A 19,429-nucleotide genomic window follows, 5' to 3' on the forward strand; every position below is an offset into this window, starting at 1 on the left:
GTCGTCACACGGTGCACACCAAGTGAAGTGAGTGAGCCTTACCACTACAAAGGGGGCTTCGGGGGGCTCCCCCCCCAAGAAATTCAGGAAACAGTAGTGCATTCTAAAACACATTTATCATTATATATTAAATTATATTAGCTTTTAATGAATAGCAAATGAAGACCATACTATGCACTAGGATACGGCAATCTTTGTTGGGGTTCTTCAATGATTCCTTTATTATCACCCTTCAACAGTGCCTCTCATCTCTCCATAGCCCCACTGTCTCATACCATTGTAGGATGTCAGAGCTCTTTACATCACACACATATAGAGACAATTAATCATACGTGTAAATCAGTGTATAGAAAATGTTGCATAAGGCAAAGGGTACTACAAGGTGTAGGATTCACATGTCATTCATACTGGTATGCCTTTTTAAAGAGTGCTTGGTCTGGAGAAGCACAAACATGGGATTCAGAACATCACCCAGTGGTTAGCTTTGACTTTAACAATAAAAATGTATTTCCGCCAAGATAAACCTTTTTAGCAGCATCAGGATAATGAAAGACTGGGAAAAAACATAAGTTACTAACTTGTACCATGCAGTTTGCAAGCAGCTCTTTAATCACAGTTTATAGGTCACTGTGCTAGATTTCGGTTGTCACTTATGAACTGCACAGTAACAAAAGAATCTCTGTGACAAAAGCAGTAACACACTCACCTATGCACTTAAAATACTGTTTTTTTAAATGCATGGTACACTTTCTTTGCAGTAGGCATTTTAACCCTCTGTGCTACATTAGATAACTCAAATCTGCCACTGGACAAAATTCTCATCTCTCCAGCAGGTGCATTAATCACTGGCTTTATTTTGACACTTTTATTGTTGCTCGAAAACTGCTAATTAGACAAGGAACTTTGCAGTGCTTTTAAGACTGCCTCCTGCGGACCCCCTGAGAATGTGTCACAGACCCCTGGGGGTCCGTGGACCACAGTTTGGAAACACTGCTTTAGTTCGATTGTTTACCATTGGTTGACTTTATTGTCATTCTCATTTTCTTGCTTCTTATTTGATGACTTGCCTTCCTCTTTTTGTGTTTGACCTGCTCATAATCCTTTTGATTGGTGGATGAGTATCTTCCCACTGCTCACACTTTCTTTTTCATTCAGCACTCCATGAGAGTGCAGTATATGTTTTCTAGCTCTCTTGCTCATGTGCTGCCCCATGTGCTGTATTGCCCACCAAGCCTACTTGCTTGTCTGTAAGCACAGCAAGAGGCATATTTTAGCTGGGGTTTGACTGAAGAGCAGACTTTAAGGGTCGTATTTGTTATCGCCTGCATTCCACACATTGCATCAGAGCACACGTTTTGGAAAACAAAGAGCCAGATTATGATGTCAGACAGACTGCAACTGACAGTCCATCGGTGGCGGTCCGTCTGACATCTGGGGCTGCGGTCCGACTACCGCATTAAGATGCGGTTGGTAAGAGACAGCAGTCAAAGCGTAATACCCTACAATAGGGGTGGTGCTTGTGGAGGCACCGTTGTAGGAATTACGCTGTCCCTTTTCCCCCTGCCTTTACATGGTCTGACCGCCATGTAAAGGCAGACGGAATGGGGCTTTGGAAGACCCTAGAAGGGCCTCCTTTGCCTGTGGGCCTCTCTATGAGCCCAGGGGGGAACATTTGGTGCCCCGATAAACATCCATACACCGTGTGCCAGGCACCACATGGCACATAGATGTTTGAAAACATACCCTTTACTATTGCGGGTTTTGCTGAGGGCCTTTTCCGGCTGCCAGCTCAAGCCGCAATAGTAAAGGAAATGTTTCTGACTGCCGTGCTTGGAATTTGGCTGGTGGGACCAATGACACCTTGTCGGGCAGTCCCATTCCCACAACAATGTTGTTCGTACGCTAGTGCGACATTTCATCATAATGAGGGCCCAAAAGCCTTTTATGGCGCTGGGGGAAGGGCCATGTGTTGCACTCACTCAGCTGGCTTCTAAGGTAGAAGGTGTACTAAGCAAGACTCCCTGGAGGCCCTTAAATCCCTTCACTGACTTGTTACAAGGTACTAGATGGCTGAGTCCTGTGAAAGTGAAGTTGACCTTGGCAAGCGTTTCCCTTTACATTCTGACACATACTTATTGTTTAAAATTCTGTTCTGTTTCCCCAAGTGAAAAGTACTTATACAAAATCATTCCATTTATAAAGAATGAAAACATTCAATTCAATGTACAGATTTGAGATACCATAAGATACATGTTTGCTTTTCCTCCAGCATTTTGATTTTTTAAAAACTTTTTTTAAACAAATACCTTGCAGATAAACATTGGCAACAGCTCTGCACTGGTATTATCAAGGTGAGATTTATTCGTTTTGCCAGTGCTTGTTTGTATTAGTATTGTCTCTTCTCCTACAAGGGAGTGTACTTTTATTTACAACAGTAGTATGTGCGAATATGTGACATATAATAGACCGAGTTAATGCATGAATTGTAGACAGAACAAGTCGAAACACTGAGCTGAGATTGCCTTTTGCCTCTCTCGCCTCCGACTTGTTCTGTCTAAATTTAGTTCATGCAGGAGCACGGTGAAATCCCAAGTTATGTGTTTGTACTGTAGACTGCTCGTGCAAAGGAAACAGGCACTCGGCCGTCTGCAGAGCCTTCGCGGTTCGGCCCTAGTTATTCTAAATAGAGAGAATCCCTTCTGCAATAAATGAGTATTTGACGTAGATCCCCAAATCACAAGGCACTTTCCCTCTTGCTCTGACAGTAATGAGTATAGGTGCTGCAGGATGACTATATATGTCGAAATGCATACTCATTGGAAACCACTGAGCAGTAACTGCTAGGCTTATTCGACAATTATGATACCATAATATGACAAAAAACACACGTCTTTACAAGCTCTTGCTTCTTTTGTTGAAAAATAGTGCATATTAGAGTTCATATTCTAAAGATTGACTCCTGTAAACAGTGTTCAAATATCAAAGTCTAAATCCTTGAATACAGTGCTCTCCTAAAATATTGTTCTTAATTTGAAAGTTTGTAATATCTCAAGGCAAAAAAAAGTTTATATTCCAGCTCTGGCAACAGAAATCCGACTGCAGCAACAAAGGATGTTGACTGTCTCGCAACGAACTAGTACTCAATTAATCCAACGTGGCCACCACTCTTGCAAGTCCTGGGAGAGTCTTGTGGTGCCTGAGACTTATAGTATGTTTTAACTCCAACAATGTTCCTTGCATTGTCACTAAGGTAAATCCTCACAGCATGCATGGAAGAACTCTTCTGCCTCTGAAGAATTGCATACCTATGACATATGTCGGAGTGCGTCTTGACAACTGTCATGTTATGACATAACATTAAATAAGTGGTCGAGTAGTCCACCACATAAAAACGGCTGCCTCTTTAATTTAGTCCTATTTTCTGTAAACGTTTATCATTATGCACAAACACTGCAAAAAGGGTAGGTTTTCTTTTAAGTGGATCTGGTGGTTACTGCCAAATTACAGCAGAGTATTGCTTTCTTTAGGTATATGATACCGTTGTCTGCAGAATTTTCTATTCTTCAAACATATACTCGGATCCAGGGCATTAACGTATTCTGTATTGGATTCAAAACTATATTTTAACTCAGACTACATCTACGAACACAAGCATAACATTTCATGAGTTTTTCTTAAGTGCCGTGTCAAACTGCAGCATTATTTATATAACTCTTACAATTCACAGTGTGACCTTAGAAGGGATTTGTTTCAACAAAAGCATTTTTAGGGCTATTCATATAGGTGATTTACATTTGTGAGCAATTGACAAGCGTAATTTACTCTTACACTTTTGAGTAACTTTACTTCTTTGTGCTATTCACAAAATATGAGTGTGAGGCCACTCAAAAGTGTAGAGCTACACATTTCCACCTCCTGCAAAAGTGGGTGGAGAGAATATTATGGAGTTAGTAGTAAGTCCAGCACCACACAAGGCGAACCACTGATACTAATGGACACCCTCTCTTAAAAAATAATGGTGAAAAAACTTCAAATAAACTCTCATAGACAATAATAGTAAAATACATGTAATTATTTTAAAATAGTTACAAATATAAATAAATACAATTTAATGGTAAGAAAAATATCTAAAGACTATATATATTTATTTTTTAAATATAAAATATTTTAACATCCTTTTCTTAATTGAAGAATTAATGTAACATTAATTTTTCTTAAAATGTCTAAATTGCTTTTAAATAATTATATGTATCACTTTTAATAATTGTTAATAATTATTAATCCATAAAATATATTTTGTAACTTTAGGTGAGATTGTATTTTTTAAGCTAAACTTCAGAAAAATAATTTTTATCTATCTATTTATCTATCACTCTCTCTCTTTCTCTTTCTCTCTCTCTCTCTCTATATATATATATATATATATATATATATAATTAGTTCAAAATGTAATTCAAAATTAAGTTAATTGTAATTGTATTGTAATTGCATTTATATAGTGCTTACTACCCCTGACGAGGCATCGAAGTGCTTTTTCGGCGAGTAGCACGCTACTCCGGGACCCATAAAGGATTAGTGTTGAATTAGTATAGTGAAATACGAAAGTGATTTAAGTCGTGTATACGTTAGTCAATTACTTGGATTCAGAAGGACATCGGAAGGATAGAAGAGGGAAAAAAGGTTTGTATTTATATAGCGCCTGTTACCCCTGATGGGGTGTTGAAGTGCTTTTTTGGCGAGTAGCACGCTACTCCGGAACCCATAAAGGATTAGTGTTGAAAATTAGTATAGTGAAATGTGAAAGTAATTTCAGTGGTGGATATGTTATTCAGTTATTTGGATAGAGAAAGGTAGCGGCGGGATAGAAGAGGGAAAAAAGTTTGCATTTATATAGCGCTTGCTACCCCTGATGGGGTTTTGAAGCGCTTTATTGGCGAGTAGCACGCTACTCCCAAACCCATGAAGGATTAGTGTTTAATAGTGCTGCATCATTGTTATTTTGTTCTACATTTGAAATAAATAAGTAACATTCATTTACATTAATGTTTATTAAAAATATTTCTGCCAAAATATCATAAAGTTTTATAAACTTTTTTAATTTTCCTCATACTTTACCATAAGGAAATCTCAAACTCGACCATAGAATGCATGCTCTCATTGTAAAGAGCTGAGGTGCAGTTCCTCCCTGCACTCGGTGGCAGGCACCTTAGGGTGCCTGCCGCCGGGTGCAGGGATCAAGAGGGGTTCACGGTGCCCCCTCGGCCGCCATCCGAAGGCCTTGCACCTATGGGTGCCCTCCTGGGAGCCCCCAAAGTCGACTTCCCACAGCCTTGCTGTGTTGGAAAGGCCGGCAAAGAAAGCCCTTGAGATTACATGAGGCCTTCTGAATGGCAGACAGGCTCTCGGAGCTCATCGTAAGCCATTTGGAAATCCTGTTTGGATTCATTTCCGACCGACTCCATCAAAATGGATCGGTTGGAAATGAATCCAAACAGGAGATTACAATGACGTGGGGATGGCTCCGACCGAGCATTTTCATCAGCCCCTAAGTAGCAAACTTAGATGTGTGAGGATCACTACATACAAAATATAGGAAAGGTGGAGATTTACACTTGATAAGTTTGTGATGTGCATTTTGTAGTACTACTAAAGTAATACAAAATACAGTTTATAAATAGGTTGCATAGTACTTTTATAATGTTCAGCACTCAAATTTCCCAGATTTGGTGCAAAGGGTGCTTCTATTGCCGGGACTGGTGGCTCAGTGGACTAAAGCAGCCACTGCAGGGGGCCTGTGTTTAGGCCTGGGCTAAAATTCCGTTCCGCTCGTGGAAATTGCGAAAATTTGACATTTTCGCGTTCCGCGGAGAGTGCGAAAATGTCAAAATTTCTGCAATCCGCATTTTACCGGGAATTTTTTGCGTGCTCGCACTGTAAAATAATACCTTCTCGCGTGCGCGCGATCGCCTTACCTGAATCCCCGCGTTCGCCGACAAGTTTTCCCGGTCCGGTCGCTTACTCCACGAGATGTTGGATTGTTGGTAGCCATTTGCGCTGTTCGCGCCCGCAGTAACGTCATTCGTCGCGCGATCACGTCTTTCTTCTCGCGATCATGCACCGCGAGACAAGTGAAAACAAGATGGCCGCGCCCGCGAGGGGTCCGCATGGGTAAGTTGGCGAGCCGCGACCACGCAGAAAATACCACGAACGGGCGGGAAAAAAACTTCAGCATCTTCGAGATATTTCCGCGTGTTTGCGGAGATTTTTTACATTTTCACGATAATTTGAGAAAGTGAATTTCGCAAATTCCGCCCACCCCTACCTGTATTTGACCTCATGGTCACAGGTTCAAATCCCGGCGGGTCCACTCAGCCTTTCATCCATCTGAGGTCGATAAAATGAGTACCGTTAAGTTGGGTGACAATAAACATCTGTTGTTCAGCGCCAGGACAGCTACGGGTAATCGTGCGCTTTACAAATACACCTGTTATGTTATTGCAGCTCATCATCATCTGTAAAAAGAACTTATTCCTAAATACTTAGGGTCTCATTACGATGTCGGTCAGAAAGCATTCCGACCGACTCGGATTCGGGGGAGTCCAACCAAGCGATTACAATGTCTCCAAAAACCGTTCGGTCAGACTCCCATTGACTTCAATGGGAGCCTGTGTTCGGACCGACAACACAAGCTCCCATTGAAAAAAGGGGTGGTCGCATAAAAATTTGCACCCTGTGGTGGCGGGCACCCCTCGGTGCTTACCACACCATGCATGTTTGGAAAGAGGGGACCCATGGGTACCCTCAAGGGCCCCAACCGGAGGTCTCTGGGTGAAGGGGAGCCTGCTACAGGCCCCCAAAGTCAGATTCCGGCAGCCGATCCGTGTCGGACAAACCAATTCGGAAAGGCTGTCCGAATCCGACATCGTAATGTGTCGGTTGGACACGCGGTCCATAGACATGTACGATTCAGCGCCGACTGACTTAGTTTCTCTGAAAACCGATCAGAACCGATTCAGAACGACCGAATGATTTCCGACTATCGTAATCGGTCGGTCGGATGTGTTTCCGAGTCGGTTGGAAATGCTGTTTCCGAATCGGATTCGGGCAAACCGAATGCCGTTCGATGCCTTTCCGACCGACATCGTAATTGGCCCCTTAATAGTTGTTTTTTAGGGCAATGATAAATAATGTGGGTACTAGATGTGGTCTTGGTCTGTTTATGATAATTCCAGTGATCACTACCAATGGTAGACCCTGAGGAGTGCATACAATGATCGTATATTTAAGGTGGCCATTATTTCAACCTCAGGATCAGATGGCTGTTTTTCAGCCTTAGCCATATTGTCTAGGACATACATCTGAGTGAGTGATACAATGAGTTTAATAAAAAAAATATCATATTTACACAAAGGTACCATAAAATATTGGCAACCAGCTACAATTAGCTAACTTTGATGTTAGTTAGGTTTTTGTACACTTTGAATTCACATAAATTACACAGATATATACAAGCTTCAAATAGGCTGGTATTCACAGGTACTGAGTACCTACATGCTCTTAATTTGAAAAATAGAGTGCCAGCATTCTTCACAGGGTTGCAGTACTTGTAACGGGAGAGTTTGCAGTTGCAGACATGAACTCGGGTATAGCGAGTACCTGAACTTTCACATTTCTATTTCAGGTACTGGATACATATGTATGGGTTGATAAGCTAACCAAAGGTCTAATTTGGAGCACGAGTCTCGCCTTTAGTCAGTGGTGAAACTCACAATTCCCATGCTGTATTTAGATTAGGGGGAAGTGCTGGGTTTACTCCGACAGAGCCCCCTCTAGCTCCACACATGTAAACGTTTGACCTCGTGGTTCATTCAGTCCATTCACTAAGGGGCTGCCAGGTCATAGTGCTGGCCTGGCCATCCCACCCAATTGAGGGTGGGACAATGTTGCTCATCTTCCCTGCCTGTCCCTGCCATACAAGCAATGGCAGACACAGGGAGGGAAAATGAATAATATCTTCCATATAAGTGGAGAATGCTCTTGCTGTCCTGAGACATTTATTTTTTGCGAAGTGGGCACTTTGAGCATGGTGCTTGCTCAGCAAACTTCACTCCACAGAGGTCCCTGCCAATGATGTGGGGAACTCTAATTTGGTGGTCAGTCCTTTGTCAGAGGACATCGCTCTGCTGACTTGAAGGGATGCCTGCCAAAAGTCAAATAAGTACCCTAAATTCCTTCTCACTTGTCCAGCTGGATGTAATAATCTCACTCTAGTCCCAATCCTGAGTGAGAATTAAGCTAATACAAAACATGGCAACCCCGAAGTCTACACCAACAATGGTTTATAGCAAGGATGTGTCCTTGCGCCAATGCCTTTTAACTTGTACATTGTGGATCTTGGCCAATCGTTAAAAATGGCAAATCTGTCTGTCCCTAAAATCAGCCCAAAGCACTTATTTTTGTTGCAGTATGTGGACTACATGATGTTAATGGATCACACCAAGGTGGGTATGCAGAAAGCCTTGGATGCCCTCAATGTATATAACATAAAGAACAAACCGGTGACCTACTGCACTAAAACAAAGGTTGTTATCTTTGGATGTCATTCCAATAAACTCAAACTGCAATGGAGACTCGACAATTCGAAGATCAAGAGTAACCCAAAATATAACTACCTTGGCGTGTGGTTTGCAAGTAATGGAAAGCCAAAATTGTACACACACATATAGAAGAAAAATGGAAATCTGGGACCTATGCTTTGTGTTAACTTTTCTCAAATCTGTACAGTCTATCCACAGAAGCCATCTGGAGGGTAATAAGGTCATAACTCCTCCCAACCATCAGCTACGGGCAGCTCGCTTTCCCTGGAACCCTAACGTAAACCACGGAGAGGTGACATTGCCGAGCCTATAAGCGCATCTTTTGTATACAATGACATGTTCGGAGGTCTCTAATACGCCTGGAGCTTGGCCTTTCTAAACAATCATTCGAGAACATGTTGGCTATAGTTTGGTACTACCACAAAGTCTGTACCTCGAAGGCCCACACTGTTAAAGAGGTCTTGATAGTCAATATTTACAGCCGGTAAAAAGTCCTGGTTAAGTTACTTGTTAGAAGCTCACTCTAAATTCAACCTGGCCCGGGAAAACTGGGAAAGCAGCTCAATCCCTTCTGCCTCTTTAAAAATCATACTGAAAAAACGGGTCAGCCTCCTTTCCAGGCAGGGCAATATTAGTACTGTAAAAGAGTCTAAGGGCCTTATTACGAGTTTGGCAGTATGTGGACTGCTGTCTCTGCGGTGGCTGTTTGACGGCGGTGACCCATCTGCCGTATTTTGAGTTGGGCAGATTGGCTATGTGAAGAATGTGGCTGGACAGCTGGCACACTGCCGACCACCGGGGTCATGCTGGGAGGAAGGCAGCCTCCATTGGGTGGTACAGAGGTGCAACACCACCGTACGTGTTACGAGTTGACTTTCCGACAAGCTGACCGTGGCAGTCGGACCGCCACCTAAAGGTCGTCGGAAACGAAAGGTTTGCGGTGCATACTCACCCCTTTCCAGTTCTTTCCAGCAGATTTAGACGTGGATCATTTCTCCAGGTCCCCCCTACACAGGAGCATCTTCACCCCAAGGAATACAACCCTGTCTTTGGCGAAATTCCGGTAAGTGCTTTGGTACCATGTACTCATTACCAGGATTGCCCAAATCGGACTCCAGCAATGGGTAGGTGGTATTTTTTCACATATATCATGCAAATGTGTGCATTCAACACATATGCAGTCGTAATGTACACACAGGCATCGAAATATATGGAAATGCATTGCTCACCACCTCAGCCACCCCGCCAGCCCCTCAGGGAAACTCCTAGTACGGCGGATGGAAGGCCTCTGGCACAGCAGTCTCCTAGCAGACGCAGACGCGGTCCTTCAGCGGTCGGACCGCCGAACTCGTAATAAGGCCCTAAATCTAACATCAAAGTAGTTATAAACTTGCATAGAGACAAGCCTGTCCAGCCCTATTTAAACGTGCACTTACAAAGTACTGTTCTTTATGCAAGACTCGTAGCCCTTCCTATAAAAGATGTAAATAGAAGCTGCAATTCACTCGCTATGGCTGACCTGTGCAGACTATGCCACTTATGTGAGGAAACATTGGAACACTTGGGACCTCATTATGATGTCGGGCGGCACGTTGTGGTCTTATGACCAACCGACCTCTGGTCGGTGGTCCTGACACCGCTATTACAATGCGACCGCACATGGTGCTGTTGCATACTCCCATTTCTCTATGGGAGCTTGTGCTGCGGCCGTAAACCGGCCACAGCACAAGCTCCCATAAAGAAATGGGAGTTTCTGTTAATCCCTGCACCGTGTGGCTGGCACCTCACAGTGCCTGCCACACCATGCAAGGATTAACAGGGGGGCACCATAGGTGCCCCCTCTGCCCAAACCAGAGGTCGCAGTGAGATGGGGGGCCTGCTAGAGGCCCCCAAAGTCGCTTTCCGACAGGCTTTCAATGTCAGAAAGCCTGACATGGAAAGCCTGTGGGAAACCAACATTGTAATCCTGAAAGCGGAAACGCCGTCATTCAGGGATTATGTGCCGGATCCGACTGGCCGACAGGCTCCTTGAGCCCATTGGAAGCCAGCCGGAATGACCGCCCGGTTTCACCTCCGACCAACATCAATGTAATTTGGCGGTCGAAAGTGAAACCGAAGATGTCGGCCAGAAACCCTCCGGCCACATGTCAGAAGCTTTCTGACCAACATCATAATAGGGCCCTAAATATGTATCTGCCCAACCCTCCTCAATGCACGATGCACTTTTTGAAAACCAGTGTTCCTTGAACATCGGGCACACCTTCATAGGCAGGCCAAAGAGTTATTCCATTCTTTGGAGACCTCGGCAGAGTTAGCAAAATTTGGCAAATACAGGCCTCAATTCAAAAACTCCTAAAAGCCTATTAACAACCATCAGCCTCTAAACCTGCACATGGCACTTAAGTCGTGGCTGCAAAACTTGCCATTACACAGTGTTATCTCTGCACTATTAATCCTTCCCCCATACACAGCACTCTGCAATTTTGCCCCAGCGGTAATCTAGCCTATACGCAATACGTGGGGCTTTCAGTGTCTGGACATCTACACCAAGAGCCCATGGCCTAAGTGGAACATTGGCCACACAGGAACCATATACTGGAAAGATGGGAGTGCGGATCACAGGTTGTAAAAAGCAGCTGGGTTTGTAAGAAGTTACGGCACACTAGGAACTATCGCTGATGGAACTGATAAGTTGCATGGTACCTAATTTGCTCTTACTCTTTTTTCTACTTGGTATTTTATTGAATGCTTCTAGACAATGGCATTTTTTTCCCATATACAATGACCAATCAGCTTACATGACCATTGAAATGTCTTTGTCTTATACCAGTCATTTGACAAAGCAGAATTCAGTAGACACTATCTCTTTCTGTAAGTACTTCAGGGGTTGTTTCCTTAACAGTAGACAATAGTGATAAGGATTACTTAGTTGTTTTTGGATTTCAAATTCACATCAATATCCATAATTAAGGTGCCCTGCCTTGTTTGCTGGCTTGATTAAAATAATAACTTTAGTGCCAGGATTGTTTAATGCAGAAATTTTAGTTTTAGTCAGACGATGAAGTATATATTTGTTACTTTAAAAAGTCCACTAATGGTACTATTGAATAACAAAATATAAGGATTTTGGATTGTGTAGACCATATGGAGATAGACAATACAAGCTACTGCTAGTGGGAAAAATTATAAGAATGACAACCCACTTGATGTTATAATTGTTTTTTTTTATTCTATTGATTGACAATAAAGGGACATATGTTAACTAAGTGTTATACTCTCTGGGCCATAGATCTGTTGCAGACATACATGTATGTAAGAACTGAAATTATACGTTTGAGGTTGCTGGGGGCTTTTCTTTGCTACATTAGCTTTGTTCCTGCCCTAGGAACCACACTAAGGCAGGAGATCCCTTTCTTTGAGCATTCTATCAGTACCCAACATATTACTTACCTAATATAAATGGCTGTATTTAAATATTGTTTAGAATCCCCAGAGGCCATGCTAGTGTCAAACTACACTTTAAATAAAGAGCTCTTGCAGTCAATTATATTTTAAACATACATTGTACAATATAGGGCAACCACATATCCCTAAGATGATCTGGGTATTTACAGGCACGTGGTAGCCTCTGGTATCATACAACAGCGGTATTGAACAGATTTATCCACAGAGAATTATCTGAACAGCAGTTGAAATAGTGATACATTACCCTCATTTAGAAGGCTCAAACTAGTCTATAAGGTGGCACTGCCTGAATTCTAGTCCCCTTCGAGGCCACCAAGGCTCAGATTGCTCTCCTCACTTCACTGAGATTGATATCACTTTCCTGGATCAACCCAACTCCTTTGGCAGCTTTTGATTTGAGATTGCTGTCTCTGGAGATAGGATCAGGAACTTATTTCTTCAAATACAGCATACCTAAAAATCCCATGAAGGCCATCTTCAGGATCCTCAGCACAAGCCACAAGTATATAAATAGTATGGAAAATGTTCCATCGAAACCTCCAGGGTATGAAAAGAAGGGTCTTGTACAACCTGAAAAGAAAAAAAGCCCTTCCCTTAGATGAGGAGTCATGTTACAGTGCCCTTCTGTTATCCTAAAAAAAATAGCAGTCAGGTTTTGACAAAGATATGTTACCTATGAAATCATCTTCAAAATGTAAGTCCTAAAGAGCATCTTGGGAAAACTCCCAAAATGTCAAAGACCAGGCCATCCAAGCAGCCTGAGGTAAGCTTTCCCTCTGAAGCTTTTCTATCTAAGATTCTATCAATAACACCATGGTTGTTGGAGCCCTTACCGGGATCAAGATCTTGTAAGGCCTTATCTTCTAAGGAAACGTCTACCCTCTTTCCGTCTCTTTAGAAATCCCAGTCCTCTTAGTTGTTGAAGACTGCACAGTCATTGATGAAGACTCCATCGATGAGAACTATGTTGACAACTCCTCCATCTTAGAAATATTTCTTGACAACTGCACCATTAACAACACCATCGTCAATGACTACTCCAGTAAGGACCATCCCGTCAGCAACAAAATCCTTGTCAATGGTAGCAGTCATTACAACTTCACCTGCTTCTCAGGCAGTTGAATGGATATTGCCAGCCCTGTTGCCAGCATGTATGTTGCCCAGCAAAGTATCTCCAGCCTTTCCCAGAAAGATCTTGATACTGATATGGAAAGAGGCAAATAACATTCTGAAGATGATGGTCCTAGAGGCCAAGTTCCAATGTAGCATAAAAATGAAGATTACAGTGGACACTATTGATAAATGATAAACACTATAACAAAAGTTTTGAATATGACAGACATGCTAAGGCCATGAGGCCTGATGCCTCAAGCTGACTCTGAGGCAGGTTCCTGTTAATTTACTTCATAATGAATACTCCTTGATGATTGACTATTATACAAAGTTTCCATCTCTTCTGCAATCCCAAGTTCAGCAACTGCAGCATCCTCTTCCACAGCTGCTTTCTGTGTTTGCATTACTACAACAGCCACCATAACTTTGGCCACTGCCTCAGCTTCTACCCCTTACACCTGTGCGCCCAGCACTTCAAACGTGCCCTGATAAGAAAGATGAACATGTTGCTGAGGAAGAAGGAGCGATCTTGGAAATTATCCTAACCCATGATGGACAAGTTACTACATTGCAGACCAACATAGGAGCCGGAGCCCCCACCAGTGGTCTCTCTCTCTCTGCCTCACATCATAGTTAAATTTCACTCTCTCAACAAGAGAGCATCTAAAAGATGCATTCTTCCACTGGTGGTATTTCAGGAAGACTGGTTCTCTGTGTTGTAAAAGAGCAACCTGCAAGAACATTCAAGTCAGTCCCATTTAGTGCAAAGGAAAGCAATGAATTCACATACCGGCCTCAATCCCTGCTCCGGTTACCTTATATAGATTTAAAAAATATGGGGCTCCTAGGTAACACTCCGGTCTGTTGACCATCACAAGGTGGATATGTGGTGGTACAAGAGGAACTGAGACACTCCTGTAATCCAACCTCGTCATGCAAACCTCCACCTCTATCAATGCCGCAAATTCCTTGATGATATTAGGGAAATACGACCACCAAAGGTGGAGTGATATACCTACGTATGCAGAATTGATTAATGTGGATAAAAGAGCGGAAACTGGAGCAATTCTGTGTGAAGATGAAAAGCATCGACCCCTATCATAGATACTTTTGTGGATGTGTCTAATGTGCTTGCTGGAACTGTTTTTCAAGCACATATTTTGCCCAGATGTTCAGAGCAATGTTCTCAACATGACCTTTGATAGGGGATCTCTTTTTGTCTGCCACTTGATGACTCCATTCTGCCTCTCTTTCCAACGCATACAGATGCACTCCATTTTGTACAGCTCTATCACTGCCAACAACAAGGACAACAGCCCAAGTATAGAAGATCCTATTGCTCACCCATCTCAGAGGACTTCCCAGATCTCCAGAGTCCTCCTCTCAATCCAAAAAGTGTGGAGTGAACACTCAAAATCCCGTTATGGAAGACATAAGTGACTATCTGCTCTCTACTTCCCATTTCTTTTAGGTTGAAGGATCACTACCTTCAGGAATGATCCAACATCACCTCTGATAAATGACGTGTGGAACTTAGACATGCCATTGTATTCACCGGAAGACCACCTTCTATGTTAACTTGCCAGGAGGTCCATCAACAGCTTTTGCATTTACAGGCAGAGGTCCTTTCCATGTCCTGATAGGGAGCATTCTATCACATCCCAAATCCCATTGAAATACAGGATTCTATTGAAGATTTATTCTTGGGAAAAAGGAATAATCTAGAGTGCCAACCAAGCTTAAACTTAAATCTTTTAAATAAGTACATCAAAAATCAATTGTTCGAATAATTCTCCTGCAGAAAGGAGAATATATAACATGACTGTTCGTCCCAATCACCAAAGCTCCTCTGCTTCCAAGTAGCCGGATGCCACTACCAATGTCAATATCTACCCTTTGGTCTCAAATCCGCCCTTCATCTTCACAAGTACCTCTGAAAGTCACTTACCTCCAATGCCATGGATGTCAGATTTTCCTTTACCTAGATAACTGGCTCATTAATGGAAAAAGCAGAAGAGCAATCAACTGAAGCAAAGCTCTAGTCATCATTGTGCCAACCACATTCCAAGACCTACTATGCCACCATCAGCCTACTGATGTAACACTATCAAACGCTTCTGCATGATGAAAATCAACAATATCAAATTCATTATCACCAATTCATCGTCGTAATTCACACTATCCCCTTCTGCCACCCCCTAACTGATCAACCATCAACGCATAGACCACTCCAACATTCTGAATTCACTCAAATCCACCTCGTACAAAGATGAAATGCTTCCCTCCTGCATCAACAAGTCTCTGCAAGGAGAAACCTTCACACCACTTCTCCACATTATCAACACTTTGATAACCCAGGGCATCTTCCCAGACAGACTCAAGACCAGACAGATCCTCCCCCAAGTGAAAAAGCCTACACTACATCCAGCCAGACTTGCCAACTTCTATGTTATAACCCACCTGCAATTTGTTGCCGAAATCCTCAAGAAGGAATTTGCATCCAAGCTACGTAGCACATCAGAATAAATAACTAAACGCCAAGACTGTCTTACAGGGTTCGGACCATATTGCAATATTGAACCAGCCATACTCCAAGAGTTTTATGACACCATCTTCCTCAATGATAAAAATGACCCTTACTTTCTGTCCCTGCTCTCCCGCCCCTTTATTTCCGACACACCCGACCATCCAGCATTGATCCAAACCCTGAAAATGTGCATTGCTTGGCTGGCATAAACCTTCAATGGTTATCATCCTGCTTACCAACCAAAGCACCACTCTTTCAGATAGGAACAAGCAGACCCTAAGCTCTGGTCTCCTGCAGAGTATCCCAGTATGTTATTGACACTGAACTGTATCTCAGAATCTCCTCCATCAACAACATACAGAGACTCAAAATCTGCCTCAAACACATCCAAGCCTGGATGTAAACAAACTACCTGATTCTGAACCCCGAATTCCTCCTGTTTACCAAAAAAAACAAGCATTCTCCGATTCAGTCATGGCTGTACAACTTAAACCTAAAGGGCTTCACACCCCAACTGATAGAGCATACCAAGTACCTAGGGTTTATCCTGGACTCAGACATCCCATCAAATACAGAAGACACACAGATGATGGACGGAATGAAGAGCAAATCAAACCTTCTTCCCCAGTCAATAGATCTGGTTTAAATCCATTGTTCGTTTGATCACCATGCCACCCCAGTTTAAACCCAGCCATAGGCAAATCATTCTTGACCATGTGCCTCATGGGAACAGTCCAGACCGAACTGCCAAGCCAGGTTCTCCTTGGACCGGAAACAAGCCTCCAGGGACCGGTTTCGGGGCATCTCCCCATATCAGCCAGGCTAGCTTGAATCCAGTGGCACTCGAAAACCACATTGCCAAAAAGACCAAAATAACTTGGCTCCAACTCTCTCTCCTGAAAAAGGTGAAGCCTTTTCTCCCGGGTAAAGACTTCAGCACAACAGTTCAAGCACCAATCCTCACCATCCAAATTGAAGGCAACAATGCCATCCCAGAGACCAACTTGTTCCCTTCAAAGGCATCCTTCATGTAGCAGCATGGCTCATCAATCGGCTGAAGAGATCTGACTATCTCACTTCCACACTTAAGGATCTACACTAGCTCCTCATGTAATCCTGGTTCTTCTTCAAAATCATCTGTATAACTTACAAGACACTCTACGCCAAGAACACTGTTTATCTAGCTGATAAACAAATAGTCAACTTACATAAGAACAGCATCAACCCTCCTACAATTCAGGAGGAGCCCATCTCTACGAAGCACAATTCTCTGGTAGGCTGACTTCTCACATTCCACTAGTTCTACCTTCTTCCTCTGTCCCCCCGTGCCCATGTATCCCCACTGGGGCTTGTCATCCAGCTAGGTTTAAGCTTTAGAAATACCAAACAATCAAACAGTCCGAGGCAGGAGCCCCCATGAGAGCTTGCTTACAATTGTTCGACTGACTTGGACTGACTCTGAATTCAGTCAAATCTTCTCTGGCTTGAACTATCAGAGTAATGTTTTGGGTTCTACTCTAGGTATGGAAAAGAGAGTCTTCCCCTCAGCGGAATGCATTCTACTTTTACAAGCTACCTCTTTCCAATTTCAGAACAGAGAAAACAGTCCTTGCCTACAAGTCTGTGCTAAGTATGAAGTCATCATGCATTCCGTTTATTCCCTTACGCCTGCATTGGAGATCTTTGCAGGAAAGTTTAGGTGCACAATGGGTCCAGTCACAAGGCTCCTTTGACAGTTAAGCTTCATTCAGCAAGGGTGAAGTCATCTCTTCAATGTTGGACTGACAGGAACAAATTACGATGGGTCTCTGTGGTGTTGTCGTGGTTGGTGAAACTAGAAGTTGGTTGAGTGTTGAAGTGGAATGTGGATGATGGAATATAGAATGGAAATGTGTGGTGTCAGGGTAGGGTAAGGTTAATGGAGGTAAGCTAAGCAGGGGAGTTTTGTTTCCATGCTAATTTTGTGAATACTTACCTTAATTAGCAATAAAAGAAGCAAAGGCAAGGTACTTGGATGGTGATTCGTTATTCTTACATTCAGTCTCGTTTTCACACCACAGCCATGCCTTTTCATTATGACCACAAGCGCCTTTGTAGAAGGCTGGGGAGTGAACATTCAGGAGTTATCAATGAGGGAACTATTGACCCAAGCAGACACTTAGCTTCACATAAATGTTCTGTAACTGAGAGCCATTTGGCTAGCCCTCATCTTACTTCCTTCCAGAATTCATCATTAGTCCTAATTCGTATGAACAACATAATTTGCCTCAATACAACATCCATGTTTTACATATTCAAGTAGACAGGACAGTGCAGTTCAAGATGACATTTTGTCCAGGGCATTTAGCTTGTAGGTCACAGCAACTAATTGTCAGACATGCTCAGCAGGTTTATATTCAGTGGAGAAGGACACAATTGGGAACTGACCCAGATGATGATGAACAAAACCTTTTGAAAATGCAACGAGAGACCTCAAGAAGTGCTGATACTTTGCCAGCAAACACTGGCAACTCTGGACAAGGGGGGGTGCATCTTGATGAACTGGATTGGAGGGTTTGTCTACACCTTTCCACTTTTCCTCTAGTTCCTTGATTGCCAAAATCAGGAAGGATAGTTGCTGCATTATACTAGCTGCTCCGGTGTGGCCAAGACAGTACTTGTACATGGATCATCTTCAACGCTCCATTACTGATCCCATCCCATTCAGTATCTTCAGTCAGCTAACAGCTTGACTCCAGAGCACAACAAATTCTCCAAATTAGACATTCTAGAGGACTTCAGAAAGATGCTAGCTCAGGCCAGGACAGTCTACCAACAAAGCTGATAACGTTGAAAAGATTATGTGCCTTGTGTGCTCTAAATAATCTGCACCCTAATCATGCCCAGCCACATCATTTGCATCACTACTCACTATAAGTAGCAGAATCAGGTCTTAAATGTATTTCCATTAAAGCACACCTTGTGGCAAGCTCGAAATACTGTTGCTAAAGTTTCACATCATCACTGTCATTATCTAAGCTAAGTATAGAGTTCTGCAGAGCCTACCCTCCAGTGAAGAAGCCAACAATTTAGTGGAAACTGATTACAGTTCTGTCTCAGCTACGAAAAGTCAATTTGTGTCAAAATTAAGGGCACACTTTGAATAAGCTTCTTGGAAGATATAATTATTTTGATCCTTTACCAAGCAAAAAAATCTGAAAATTACAAGCACTCACTATTAAGGAACCCTACCTGAAATTCATTAAACACAAGGTCATAAAATACTAATTCAACCTTTTTTCCCAAAGTGCCTTCTAACTTCCATCTTAATTGTCCAGAGGTGTTATGATCTTTCTTCCCACATCACTTGAATGGAGTGGAAAAGGCTCTTCATTCTCTGGACATTACGTGAGGCCTAAGATTTGACATGGCTAGAGCTCCTATCTTCAGGCAATTGGATCAACCTATTTATATTGTTTGGTCACCCTAATTTGGGCAGGTGCCTTTAAAAACTAGGTTTCTCAGATGGATTGTAGCACCAATTGCATTTTACCACATTAAAGCCAACCTTATTGTACCCTGACTCTACTTTCAGGAAGAATCAGGACACACTCCAAAAGAGGTGTGGCAGTGATGACTGATGTATTTGTAGGAGTTCTGTTGGCTGATATCTGAAGGGGGTTGCCTGGAACTGTCGCTATACATGTCCTCAAAACACTACTGTATGCACACGTGTTCACTGAGGTAT

General features: G+C 42.7%; 1 protein-coding gene across 5 annotated transcripts in view; it reads left to right on the plus strand.

Annotated features, from left to right (window-relative positions):
• Positions 1-19,429, plus strand: part of LOC146809372 (voltage-gated potassium channel KCNC1-like) — a 631,507-nt gene that overhangs the window by 418,175 nt on the left and 193,903 nt on the right. The window lies entirely within an intron of this gene.

Source organism: Triturus cristatus, chromosome 7 (assembly GCF_964204655.1).
Source record: "Triturus cristatus chromosome 7, aTriCri1.1, whole genome shotgun sequence".
NCBI classification, from domain to species: Eukaryota; Metazoa; Chordata; class Amphibia; order Caudata; family Salamandridae; genus Triturus; species Triturus cristatus.